Genomic DNA, 14,442 nt, shown 5'->3' on the forward strand with positions numbered 1-14,442 from the left:
TGAAGGAAGCGTAAGATTGTGATTCATAGCATGTGCTCTAGAAGCACTGCCTGAGTTTGAATCCTGGTTCTGCTGTGTTGTGATTATTGTCAAGTCTTTATTGTCAAGTCTTCCCATGGTTAAGTTTTTTATCTCTTCACTTATAAAATAGCAATTATAATAGCATCTAAGTAATGAGTTTTGTGAAGATAAAAGGAGGTAACACATGTAAAGCACTTGGCATTGTGCCCCGCTGAGTAAATGATCAAAAACATTAGCTATTAGTCGGTAGCGTCCCTATCTTCCAGCAGCTCTTACTCCAACTGAGAATATCACAACCTAGTAGTAAAAACCATTTACATTAATAATTTCTGTATTATCTTCTTCTCAGTGCCATAACAGATTACCACGTGCTTAGCTCTTAAAAGTACGCAAATTGATTATCTCGCAGTTCTCTGGGGCAGCAGTCTGGGTTGACGTGTGGCTGGTCTATCTGCTCACAGCTTCACAAGGCTGAAAACAAGATGTTGACCAGCTAGCTGACTCTTATTGGAAGCTCTGGGAAGAATCTGCTTCCAAGCTCATTCAGGTGTTGGCTGATCCAGTTCCTTGCGGTTTTAAGACTCAAGCTCTCACTTCCTTGCTGGCTGTCCCCTGGGGTCTTCCTTCTGCTCCTAGGGAGCTTTCTCTTCCTCTGCAGTGTGGGCCCCACTTCCCAGAGCCACTAACAGTGAGTCAAATGGTTCTCCTGCTTGGAATCTCGTGGATTTCTACCCTTCTATCTCATCGTTCTTCTGCTTCCAGCTGGAAAAACTTTTCTGCTTTTAAGGGCTCATGTGATTAGATTGGGTTCCCTTAGGGAAGGTAGGATAATTCCCCTACTTTAAGGTTTTTAACCGTCTATATCTGCAAAGTCCCCTTTGCTGGGGAATGTAATGTTCACAGGTTCCAGGGATTAGAGCGTGGACATCTCTGGGAGATCATTATTAGAGGCCTCCCTCAGGCCCCCTCATCCACAATCTACTCTTTATTGAATCTTAATCATTATTCTACTACATATTGAGTGATTTCTGTGTGTGAGATTAAAACTCTAAAACTTTCAGGCAGCCCAGGTGGCTCAGCAGTTTAGCACCGCCTTCCGCCCAGGGTGTGATCCTGGAGACCTGGGATCGAGTCCCAGGTTGGGCTCCCTGAGTAGGGCCTGCTTCTTCCTCTGTCTGTATCTCTGCCTCTCTCTCTCTCTCTTTCTTATGAATAAATAAAATCTAAAAAAAAAAAAAAAAAAAAGGAAAACAAAAAAATACCTCTAAAACTTTCTAATTCCCCACAACCCTGCAAGCAAGTTATTAATAATAATAATTATTATTATTTCCACTTTAATGGTAAGGGACCGTTGCTTTGAAAGATTACCAAACCTTGGTAATCAAAGGCACTTGAAGGTGCCCAAGTTACAGATTTATATAGTACCTATGTGGTAGAGGAGGGATTCCAAGTCAGATTTGTCTGACTGCTCCCCTTAGAACGTCTACAGCCCTACACACTCATCCTGGCCACCGGGGCCCTCTTCTCATCCCTGCTTAATCCATTATGCAAAACCAAAGAGTTCTTGGACTGGCAGTGGTCCAATAACTAAAATTATACTCCACCCTCTAAAGCTATCTAAATGTTCCTATGTGTTCATAGTCACAAACTTATCTTGCCAGTCTCTGGTACTTTGGGTCAACGTCAGGAAGAAAGATGGGATGGTGCCAGTGGTCAGGGGATAGACACTGTTCATATTACAATAATGATAATAATGGCTGATACTTCCAGAGAACCAATTATGTACTGGGCATTGCGCCAAGCATATCACAGGGAGCCTTAGCACTCATTTAATTCTCAAAACAAGTTTACGAGGTCGGTGCTATCATCATCTCCATTTTACAAAGCATGAAACTGAAGTCCAGAAGCACACAGAGAGTTTATGTAACTTACTTAAGGTCACACAGCTAGAAAGTGGCAAAGTTAGGATTTGAACCCAAGGCCTAGAGCTCTCTTACACTTGAATATTGGCCTAGAAAGAGGGGTAGGCTTCAGGTTCCTATGCTTTAGGTTGTCCCATAGCTATCTATGATTCCTTCTCCCCCTTCTGCCCTCCAGTGAAATTGATAATAAGAGGGTCTGTAGGCAGGACTGGGGCTGAGGCTGTGGGCCAAGGTCAGGAAGATGATGAACTGGAGCAGATGTGGTGGCCTTGCTGCTGAATTAGAGTATGACCCTTGACCTGCCAGCTTCCCTCCCCAGCATGGGAGTGCATGAGTCCCTGTAATGGGACAGCTTGGGCTGCTATTAATATACCAGAGAATCAAGAAGAGAGGCCCTCTCCTGTACTACTCTGACACCACATTCAGCAACCATTTCAGATAGTTACCCTTCTCCAACCCCAGAACTCTTCATCTGTGTGGATGGTTTTTATGTCATTATAAACAACACTTCTCTTCCTTGCCAGATTGTTGTGCCGAGCAGCTGCTTTTCCTGACCTTTATTCCTTTCCCTTTCAAAAGTGGTAACATGGGAAAGCATATTCCCAAGACTCTGCACTTTTATTTATTTTTTTGGTTCTGATTTAGGCTCCTTTCACAATATCTTGAAAACATAGTCTTACATATGTGACTGTTTTAAAATGCTTTTGAGGAAAGTTGTTAAAAAGTGATAAAGAGGGGTGTGTGTGTGTGTCTGTATGGTTGCAACGTGAAAAGCTCTCAGCCATGAATTTAAAGAACAAAAAAGGAAATTAAGTGTGTTTTCGAAATTATTATACTCTAGAGAAAAAGGATGTATAGGTATTTTAGAAAGACTTTCATATCTTCTTGAGCTTTTTCAAATGTGTTACAAACGACATTCCACGACTTAGAAGGATATGTTATGAAGACAATGACAAATTTGGTCACAATGACAGAAAAGACTTGCTTTCTTTGTACCATAGACAAAATCTGTAGTGGCGATATTTGAGCTGAACCGAGAATTTCTTGTGATTTTGTGCAGTAATACATGAAGAACTCAGGAGAAGTGCAGACAACTTTACATCCTTTTGTGGTCTAACATTCCCTTTAAAATATGTTTTAACTTAGTTAACATTGAAAAACAATGATAATGAATTGTATTTAATTGACAACGAATTGTATTCTTAGTTATTGGGCTAGAAATACACACATGCTGTAATTATCTTCACTTGCTTTTTTGTTAAGAGCTACAGGTATTGGGATCCCTGGGTGGCGCAGCGATTTAGTGCCTGTCTTTGGCCCAGGGCGCGATCCTGGAGACCCGGGATCGAATCCCACATCGGGCTCCTGGTGCATGGAGCCTGCTTCTCCCTCTGCCTGTGTCTCTGCCTCTCTCTCTCTCTCTCTCTCTCTCTCTCTGACTATCATAAATAAATAAAAATTAAAAAAAAAAGAGCTACAGGTATCTTGCAAGATACATTTTATAAGACTCAGTTTTGCTACCTTTAATCCAAACTGCAGTAATTTTATTCTAAAAGTTTGCCGTGGCTAGATCTAAGATATTACTTAATTTAACATCATATAGAAAAATACGAACTTCAAATTGATAGAAGATGATCTCCAAGGTTTTATTCATTTTCGTTAATGTAAAAGGAAATTCTGTGATCTAAGAACGTTTCCTGAGCTCCTGCCAATTAAAAAGCACCGAGAAAAGTCATCTGAAATATAAATTGAAACTTAACACTCAACATCTCAAGGCTGCAATTTGGAAAACTTTGAGGACCCTGTTGTGAGGTGAAGTCGATTCCACCTCTTGACAGCAAGGGAAATGTGTCACACAGGTTTTCAAGTTGTAAGATATGTTCTGGTTCCATTCTAAAATTAAAAAGCTGTCAACTTATTTTGGAAACTGACTCATATCTAGTTTCAAATTCTCCTTTGTTTAATAATTTTAAACTGTGATGCAGATGCTACTTTTTCTTCTCTGACTTTTATGAGGGATTATTAAGATCAACAAGGGCTGGCCTAATAATTGTACAAAATTGTAAATTCCTTGAAAGAAGCCAATTTGGGATTCTTTAATAGACTTTTGGGTTTTGATAAGTATTTGTTCAGTCTTGTTGAGTTCTTTGTGAAATGGAAAGTTTCAGTTAGCTGTTTATACGACTGCAGGCTGAAAATGCTGTTGTAGTTTTCAGCAAGGATAACATTGTTCTTGAACCTAGCAACCTTACCGTTTGGACTTGAAAGAGATTCCAAAACTATTTAGAAACTATTTTGAGGCAAAATCCTTCCATTTCAATTGCTTTGTATTTTTAGATCTCTAGTTTAAATACAGCACTAGGTGCTTAATAGTTATGGACTTAATATTTCCTTAAAGACCAAGGGTTGATAGAAATACTGTAACAGAAAACAAGATCTTTCACTCATCCTCTCAATAAATAATTCTCCTGTAAAACATTGCCTGAGTCCTGGAGATGCAGCAATGAGCAGAACTGTCTTTGCTGTCCTGGGGTTTATGGGCAATGAAAATAAACCTCCTTCCTTTGAGGGGAACACGTTTTATTGAGTCTAATGGCTCTCATTTTGAAAATTAAATCTTTGTGTAAGATAAACTCTATCTGATTTCAAGCCATGGTATATTATTAAGATGCCAAATACTGACTGGTAATAGACACGTATAGTATTTATTTTATTCACTTTAATGGAGTTTTTTTTTTTAAATTAACAGATGAGTATAAAACATTTTGCATGTGCTTACTGGCATGTCATATCTGAGATTAGCTCTCTTCTGCTGCAATCTTTTTAGCCTAAGATTTCCCTGAATAACAAACAAAATCGAAGCCATAGGTATTACCTTTAGGAGGTGGTGAGATATTCTTAAATTCTTCCTCTTGGGTTTCTCCTAGTGTTTTTTACTTGGTTATGTAAACTCTATGTGGGAAGGACTCCTGCTCTGATGAATCTTGGTAGTTATTAGCATAATCCTTAGTACGCCAGATAAAATTATATAACAATAAGTTGCATTTGTATTACTGGGTGCTTTGCATTATGTTAAGCATTTTACATGCAGTGTTGCATTTAATTATTACAACCCTGAGGTAGTTACTCTCACATTTTACAGATAAGAAAACTGAGCTCACAGAGGTATCTTCACCAAGATCACAAAGTTAGAAAAAATGGGAGAAAGACTTGTCCTACAGAGATGATTCTCACCCAAATATTTGTTGGGGAGAAAACCTTATTTTTTAGCTCTGGAACTTCTGAGATGCAAGATTACCAATAGGGCACATAAAATAAATAAATAAATGTCTCTAAGATGCAAAAAAAAAAAAAATACAGCTGTGGCCTTCTTTCTTGTTAAAGGAGCAAGACTTAGGAAAGGCTCATCTTATTCACCTGTAGAACCTACTAATGTCAGCATTTCTAAAAAGGCATCTTAGGGTTGTTGTCTTTCTCTCCCCTTATGACAGCTCCAACAGATCAAGCAAGGTTAAAATGCAACTCTCTAGACTGTGAAATCAGCAATTTCTTTACTAGGAAACAAATACAATAATAATAGCTAACTTTGTATAAATTTATTTTATTAGGCTAACCAACATAGTCGCCTAGAATAGTCATAACAACAAAGGGAGTGCCAGCATTTTTTTCTTGACTCCTCTCTACCTCTCTAAGCTTTTAAGTAACGTGAGAGAGTGGGTAGTTCTGTGTGTAAAACACGAGCATTTAGGTCCTTGTGCTGTAAAAGCAGAGAGTTGGCTAGGATTTCTCCATAAGAATTTTACAATAGTATGAGAATATAACGAACCTTGAAAAGAGTGTCTCCTCCTGATTTCAATAAGCTGTATTTGTGAGAAGCATAATAATGTCTTCATTTGCTGGAAAGATATGTTCAAATATAATGCCATAATGAGTTGCGAATTTGGTTATGAAGATAGAAAAGTTTATTATAGCGGTGTCATGCCTTGATAATATGGCTCTGTCTCTAGACACTTTTATTACCTGCATCTGTGACCAAACTATTGGACAAAAGGAAATTATTAGAAGTTTCAGTGTGATGTGTGAGATAGTGTCTCCTCATGGATTTGTGGGGTTGTGTGTGTGTAAGGCAGTAAAGGAGCCCCAGGTCCTTAAAGATGGCTTTTTTACAGCTCTGCTGTCCTAACCAAGTCCCTTGAGAAGGAGCAAAGCAAAGAGGATGCTGATCTGATCTAAAGACCAGTTTGACGGCTAACAGAAAAACCTACTAACTCATGTTGAAAGTGCCAAGGGCTGTGATTTTAAAATGCAGTTAGACATGGGGATTTAAGAAGCTCTGTGACCAAAGAGCTTTACAAATGCCAGGTATGGGTGCTGGTCAATACTCTCAAAATGTCAGTGTGCTTTTCTTAATAGAGACTGGAGTTGCATTTGATGAAGAATCAGTCTGGAGGCAGGAGAGAGGAGGCAGCATTTTGATTAGGAGCACTTTTCATATAGAAGCAGAGAGAACTGAGATGAAATAATTATTAATACCGCCCCAAACCGAGGGGGTCAGATTATTTTTGCACACAAGCCCAGGATGCCTCCCATGCCCCACACTGACATTCTCAGGCTGGTGGTGCCATTCACTCCCTTGGAGTGAAGCCTGAGCTTTGAGGACAGAATAGAACTGCAGCTTCTTTTCTTGCTTGAGACCTAACTTCAGGACATATTAATATCAGAGGCTGTTTAAACAGAGCAATAAAACGGCAATGCACGGCTTTAACTAAGCCCAGCTTGCAGGCTAATTTTAAGGCAGCCCGGTTGGAGGAAGCCCATGCATTAATTTACCCTAATAGCAAAAGGCGGGGAGGAGAGGGGGAAAGAGGTTGAAAGGAATTGTTTAAAAAAAAAAAAAAAAGAAACCAAAGAACTCATGCTCAATTTCTTTCTATCTTTTTTTAAAGGTGTTTAACACTTGTACAATTTGGTCAAATTATGGGCAGGACAGCAAGAGAAGCTAGTCAGCTTTAAAAGACAGAGAGCCTGTGAGACAGGACATGATTACTTTGCTGAATCCCCACTTTTTTTCTTTTCCAAGAGAGACAAAGGGAAATACTTAAGAACCAATAGTGACAGCAACGAAGCCATCATTGAGTTGCAGGATACCTTTGTCTCTCGGGGGCACGCAGCAATTTTTACACGTCTACCACTGAGTGTCAAACCTTTCCTTTTCTTCTTCTTTCCATTCTGGATGGCCAAACTGATTATCTAAAATAGAAAATTAGCACACAATGGGTTTACTCTGCGATACCCCTTATGCAACTAATGGCAAAGCTTGTTAATTGGTTGTAAATGCCAGCAGGTTGCCAGGATAATACTTCAGAAATAAGCGGGTATTCTGATAATTACAGCAATCTTCATCTATAAAAGCTTAAGTAGATGAAGTAGTGGCTGGCTTAAAACCAAGATTTATCCCGCTGCACTCACATTAAAAGAAAAAATAAGATGAAAACAATAATGTAACAAAACAATTATATAGCAGGAAGCTTTGTAGGTTTTAGAGATTGTCAAAACTCAGAAAGTAAAACAGTGCTGTAATAACCAGTTATGGAAAAATAGGCCATTTACATTTGTGTATAATTAAATAGTAGGCTATGCAATTTCACTTTTTAAAGTAAACTGCCTTTTCCTTTTTTTATAGGGCAACGTAGCCATAATTGCTGCATTAAAGCTTTAATGAAAGAAAAAAGCAGCAGATCAAGATGACATGTAACGTCTACATTTGTACCGTGGCGTTCAGCTTGTTTAGTAATGGGAAGCTACTGAGGAGATTAAAATTGCAGAATTCTTCATAGTTTGTTCTAAAATTGCTATAGGAAGATCATTCAGGTTCTAAAATACACACAATTTATTTTTTCTACCTTCAATCTGCAAGAATTTAATGGCTTTCGGAACTAGGAGGTAGTCGGAGATAGGCTTTATATTAGGGAGAGAACTCCTTCGGATCATAAAAATTATCAGAAGTGAGTGGATCAGAATTTAAACCTTACGCGCCTTCCTTAGTGCATTATTGTCCCAAATATTATGTCATAGTTGGGGTTTAACTTAGTAGAATATAAGGAGCTTTCTTGTTCAAAATAGCAACAGGTTGGCTTATAATATTATTCCTTGATATTTCGCAGTTTCTTTATCCCCCCACCCCCAACACCAAGACCTGGTGCAAAAGGCAGCTAACTCATGTAAGGAGGTAATGTTCTGGGAAACCATTAATTGGCATGTGGGGCCATATAGTTAAAAAAAATAGCAATAACTTTCAGCTCCTCTCTCATATTTTGAAATATTCCTCGGATGTTGTGCTCCCTATAGGTTGGCTTTGTTTTCTGTAAATTATCCCTGGCAAATAACATAGGCAGACACTAAAAACATTCATTATATGTTATAGCACCAAGAAGGCTGAAGACGTGCTAAGGACACATGGGACAGGAGCGCTAGGAGAAAAATACCAGGGACGTTGGTGCCAATGGCTACAGCAACAAAAAGTGGCCTTCAGAGGTTGTCCTTTTTTTTAATTTGTATAAGATCGACATGACTTTATTTTTCCTTCTGTAAAAGAAGAATGCAGAAGCAACTCTTTGTTAAAGAGAACCCAAGGAATGGATACTATAAAGGCCTAGAATTTTGGCATTTTGGGTTCTCACTCGAAGAAAGGGATTCTTCGAGTGAGAATCCAGAATCCTCCAGAGTTTTGTTTTGGTGTTTGTTTCTTACTGGGTTGATGAAATGCATCTTCATCTATCTGCAGTTCTTCTGGGATGGACAGTTTTAGAAACAGAGCCTTCTGGAGTGGCTGACTTCCACACGGAGGTCGGAATGTGGTCTCGGCATGGGGGCCGCGGCCGCCGGTTGCACAGCTCTGCAGGGCCAGAGGCGCCAGGCGGGATAGGCCTGATGCCAGCCCAGAGGGGGCACCTCTGCAGCAGCTCTCTGGGCCAGGGCTACCTGAAGTGAGAGGGGAATAAGGGGCAAGGAACAAGAAGGGCTTTTGAATGTGTGTGGAAAGTGATACAGGGGCCCAGTTGGCCAGCAGGTGCCCTACTTAGAGGTTCATATGTTCCCCACCCGCAGCCACCCTCTACCTACTGCCCTCAGAGGAGGTGGCCCCAAGGGGCTCGTACCATATCAGTACTGTTTCAGGTCTCCAGGAGGCGGCCTGTTGTCACAGCCCTTGGGATGAGGCCAAGATGGTTTTAGGTGACTGGCTTCAGGTGTTTTTTAATCGACCTCTTCCAGTGTGATGTGAAGGAGCAGAGATAACATCGGAGGGAGGCCTTCCTTCCAACGAGCTGGAAACTACATCTTTAGTGTGGGTAGGTAGGGGTCAAAAGGGAGGCTTTTAGGGAAGAGAAACTAAACAACACACACACACTATTCAGTATAAGAAATATGGGAGTGGGTGTAATCTAGGATTGTTTTCCTTTGACTCTCAGAAACCTTACACACAGCTTTCCTCATTGTGTACCACAAACCTTGAGAGGTGTGCAAAGGACATCGCAAAATGAATCATGTCCGGAGCGAGAAAAACTTCCTGAAAAGTAACAAAAAAAAAAAAAAAAAAAAACCAAACAAAAACAAATGAAAGTTAAGGCCAAGGGTACACGCCGTTTTTGCCAACGTGAGACTTGGAGAAATCTCTCATCTAACATAGTTTTGCTTTTTCCGAAAGAAGACACTAGTTCTAAGTCTGTTTCGTGCTTGGCTTAAATTCTTTATTATTCTTAATGCTATGACATAATTTTCCATATGTTAGTGAAATACTCACAGTGACTTTCCTGAAGGACAGATAAAAATGAACAAGTCAAGGAATTTGGCATTTTGTAGATCTGTCTTTCGCATTTAGGATGAATATTATCTTTTTCTCTGATGCTTGAACTCTTTAACTCGTCCTTGGAGGTCCTGCCTTTAAAATCCTTGTGACTTGTTCAGTTTATTGTGTAGTGCACATAATCTGATCACTTTACATTTTAAGTCCTGCGTGCCACCAGCTTATTTTTTCCTTGTCACTTATGCTTTAGTGAAGTATACACTGTACAGAGTGAGCATTTAAGAAATATTTGTGAATGAATTATTTTTACCTGGAGAGTAGGTTGTTTATCCTTTTAATGATGAACACACTACATCGATGAGCATTCTTGAAGAAGTATCTCCAAGTAAGTTTGAGGGCGCAGTACTTACAGGGCAAAGTTCTTTGATGAGAATTTTCTCCTAGGAGAGGAACATACTTTCTGTACATACAAAGAGCATAGTATGCCATCCTGATGGCACTCCTGCATGAATCGTGTGTTCGTCCTAACAGTGAACATTTTCACTGTTTGTGTGTCAGTTGTCACTAATCAGTTATGCATCTGATGTGCAGATCCATCAGGGAATAGAATTTAAGTCATTTTGGCTTTAGCGCATATGATATGCTTGTACAGGAGTTTACCCAAGCCCCTCCTGATACATTTTCAGAAGGGGACGTGCATATGTTACGGTACCTCTACAGCAGCAGGGACTGAACTAGCTGACAAGTGACAGGAGGTTTTTTCCCCTCTTTGGTATTTCATGAAAGTGTGCACAAATCATAACAAGTTGCCTCTCTTTCATAAGACAGGGAACATTTCCCTTAAAGCGCACATGGCTATATGGTGTGTTTGTGTACATGAAAATTCATGCTGCTATCAATTTTAATTTTGCCATTTTTGTTGTTTTTTAAATTACAGGTTTGAGGTTTTTGAAGAGGCATAAATAATTGCTTTCAATTTCACATCGACTGATTTTTTTTTTTTTACTCTACCAAATTCTTAGTGAGAAAGTAAAGTTCTTTACCGTTGTGAGAAACTACAATGTACAGGTGACCCATTTCCTGGGGGCTATTGTTTTCTGTATTTGTCAAGAACACTTGATAAATAGTAAACACTTACTGTATGCTGGGAAGTCTTATGCTAGATGATGAGTAGCAGGTCATGGTTCACAACATCTGTCTACATTCTGACCCATGCTTTGAAGCAAGATTAACAGTGACAACAACACTAGACATGTGAGCCCTGGCTGCACAATTTCTTAACTGGGTACTAAGCTCTGGGTGGTGTAAGGAATCCTGTGATGACTGTTACAGGTGTGTCCTCAACCAAATACAGTTAAGAGGTGGGGAGAGGGGGGGTTGGTGGAGTGGTGAGGGAGACTGCTTCAGCGTCAGCAAGGTCTGGGTTCAGCTCCAGCCTTCAGCACTTATAAACTGGCTTTCCCTAGGTCTCAGGATCCTCATCTCTCAAACAGAGGTGCTATGGTGGGGGATCAATGTGAAAATCATTTACCCTTCACTTGACACACAATGGATGCTTAACACATTTTGCTCCTTTGAAGTCCCCTTTTCCTTGTGATCTCAGAATAGTGACAGACCCGATATAATTTTTTCTAGGTAAGCTCCAATCTAGCTGTGCTTGTTGTTTTGTTTTATTTCAAGGTAAACTAAGATCCTTAGTGAATAGGTTCCTGGACCCACAGAAACGGACTGTCTGGCTGTGACATCTATGATAAGTGCCAGTAAAATGATCTATTCCAAATTGCTAGTACATGTATACATATATATGTGGTTTTCTTTTTTCTTTTCTTTTTTTTTTCTTTTGATCAGTGAATGTATTCTTTTAAATTACTCAATCTTTCTATAATTATCTGAGACAGTGAGATGAACCCAAAGCACTTGAATGGTGGCTTTCAACTGCCACGGATGTTCCCTTAAATGGAGAGACACTCATTTAATCCCAGGGAATTCAAGGGACAGAAAGAGGGGAGGCCCTGAGCCCATTAATGATCCACTAATAATCTCAGGGCTCTGAGGTTAGAGGTTGTGTTATTCTTCCTAAAGAAAACCCTATTTGTACCTGTGTCCTAACCACATAGTATGTTATGATTTTCTGTCGTGAAGACAATGACAGCAGCGTTACCAACCCACCAAAGGTACTTGTTTAGACTTTACTGTCTGTGCTGTCAAATCTCCCGTGGGGACTGACCCCTGTCACTGTTTCCTCTTTTCCCCTTCATACCTGCTCTGTTGCTCACCTCACTCTTCTCGGGGAGGATGAGGAGTGTGAATCCGAGCTTTTGAGATCTTGAGGAAGCATCTTCCTTTTTCTTTACATATGAAGTGGCTTCTTTTTCTGTTTATATCTTCATGTGAACATTCTGGATGGTAAGAATGACAGATTATTGGCTCAGTCACAATTTGCCTTACACATACCCTCACTGCCAATTTTATTAAAAAAAAAAAAAAGATGTCTTCCTTTATGGAAGAAATAAGCTTATCTTGGTTGTGGTTTAAAAAAAATCACCCAAAAAAACTGTTCCATGAACCAAAATCTTCCATAAAAAGCAAATACACCTGATTTCTATTGTAAGCCCCGGACACCAGGGCCTTAGTTAACCTGTTTCCTGCCCTCCCCTCTCATGTTGTAATCGTGATTTCAGGATGGTCTCTAACCTAATGAGAGAGCTCTCTTTTGTGGCAAAATAATGATACTGATGATGGTAATAATAATAATATCATCTTACAAGGGTGCTTTCCTTCCATCTTCCAGCCTGAGCAGCGAGCCCGTAACAATGTTAGACAGGGAGATGATACCGCACACTCAGTGTGGCCAGGCATTATTTCATCCTCAACAGGCTTAATTAACATAAACTTGTCCAACCTTCTTTTTGCAATGACTCTGAATGAGGACGATGAATAATTTGCCAAGACCCCAGAGGAGAAGACAGTGGGAAAATGAAGAATTTTAATTCAGGTGGTTTGGTCTCATTCTTGTGCTGATTTAATGAAACTCTATTGGGAAGCTTCTTTAAACCACAAAATACAATTGAAAAAAAGAAGAGATGTTAATTAAATTTCTATATTATTTAAGCAGTTTTATGGAGAACACCAAATAACTAGCTTATTCATGATTAGGAGTAATGGGGGATGGGGTGAATAATAATCAGTTATTTCGTGGTGTGTCTGTCTTCTTCAGAGGTTAACCTGATTCAGATAGAAAGATGATGTTAACATTCTGTAGAAGATTTTAGATTCCCGGGGGTGGCTTTTACTTTATGACCCTAATGTGCACCTAATGTGACTTTTATCATTGCATCAGTGTGTTGTCCCTTAACAGACGGCGGTGTTTAAGTTAACAGCCGTGATTCTGCTCGACGGTATGACTTAGGGTCTTATTCTAGTTCTCTTGAATCTAAGCAGAACTTTGATCTAAAATTTTCATTCTCAAAGTTTTAAAGACATCTTTATTTTCTAAAGAGACAATCATCTTATAAATGATGATGAAGAGGAGAAGAGATTTAAAAAATATCATTTGGTTTGTATTGCATTAAGGGAAGCACATTTGAGATACAGTGTTTGTAGAGTTTGTTTTCATACAGCTTTAGGCCTCACTTCGTTAGGTACTTTAGGAACAGAGTAAGAGGATATGTACGATGAGAGAGGCGTTGAGCTTTAGATGGCAGTTGTTGTACATACATTGTAGATTACTGTACTCTTCATCCTGGATATGCCCTGAGAAGTTAATATACTGCTATCACTCATACAAATAATGTTAGAACTATTATACCACTGGATATTTATATGGCTGACTTATAAAATGAGATGGGATATTTTGGAGTACGCACTATGCGATATTATCGTGGGCTGACTGATGCATTAGAAGGATAGACAAAAGATCTGTAAAAACATACTTTTCCGCTCAAGGCTATAAAGCATGCTAAGTGTGGAGTAGTTGGGTCTAGCTAGTGGTGTGTTTCTTTAAGGCCCTAAATCCTTTAAGAGGTTTGAGAGTGATGATGTCATTAATTAATAACTGACTGCATGCTAATCAATAAAATAGGTACACACTGTAATGGCTTATAAGCATGATGGCTTTTTAATGGCTTATGTATAAATGTTAATTGATTTAAAACAGAGGGAAATTTCTGTCTATTGGGTCAATAGTTTATGGATTCTGACTACCTTTTAGTTTGAGATTGCTAATGAATGTTCCTTCCGCACCCCTCCTCCCCTACCCACCTAGTTCTTCTATGTTTTTTAATCAGGAATGCCTGTAAACAAGATACATCAGACCAATTATTGGGACTGAATCCAATAATGCTTGTAAAGCCCCAAAGGCTTCTATAAGATGCCTCACTAGGGCTTCACAATATATATCCTACAACATGGAATATATGTGACTCTGTGGAGAGTGCTGTGTTCACTTCTTTCCTAATATATTTTACATAAAACATGTATGTCATATAAATATGAAACCCTTGATATACGGTCAAGGATTTTGTATTTGAATTTTTCGATATTCAGTGTAAGTGTTGAGAGAAATATCGTAAGTGACCTAAAAGATAGGGCTGTGGTATTTATTCTAATATCTAAATTAAGAATCAAATAGGATGGATTTAACATCAGAAACAAGAATTGGCAGATAGAATTTTACCTAGGAGACTCCCATTGGCA

The 14,442-nt window shown here is 39.2% G+C and overlaps 1 long non-coding RNA gene across 6 annotated transcripts in view; it reads right to left on the reverse strand.

Moving 5' to 3' along the window:
* Positions 1-14,442, reverse strand: part of LOC100686866 — a 60,821-nt gene that overhangs the window by 15,908 nt on the left and 30,471 nt on the right. Inside the window, exons 3-8 of one of the 6 annotated variants that reach the window (XR_005385191.1) lie at positions 12,024-12,146; positions 10,058-10,187; positions 9,101-9,281; positions 8,694-8,924; positions 7,092-7,193; positions 5,749-5,839 (exon numbers count right to left, since the gene is read on the reverse strand). This is a non-coding gene — a long non-coding RNA (uncharacterized LOC100686866). Of the gene's footprint in view, positions 1-5,748; positions 5,840-7,091; positions 7,194-8,486; positions 8,925-9,100; positions 9,282-9,451; positions 9,511-10,057; positions 10,188-12,007; positions 12,147-14,442 lie in introns of those variants that run through there. The other 5 variants (XR_005385195.1, XR_005385192.1, XR_005385196.1 and 2 more) reach the window with 5 other exon arrangements.

Source organism: Canis lupus, chromosome 37 (assembly GCF_011100685.1).
Source record: "Canis lupus familiaris isolate Mischka breed German Shepherd chromosome 37, alternate assembly UU_Cfam_GSD_1.0, whole genome shotgun sequence".
NCBI lineage: Eukaryota > Metazoa > Chordata > Mammalia > Carnivora > Canidae > Canis > Canis lupus.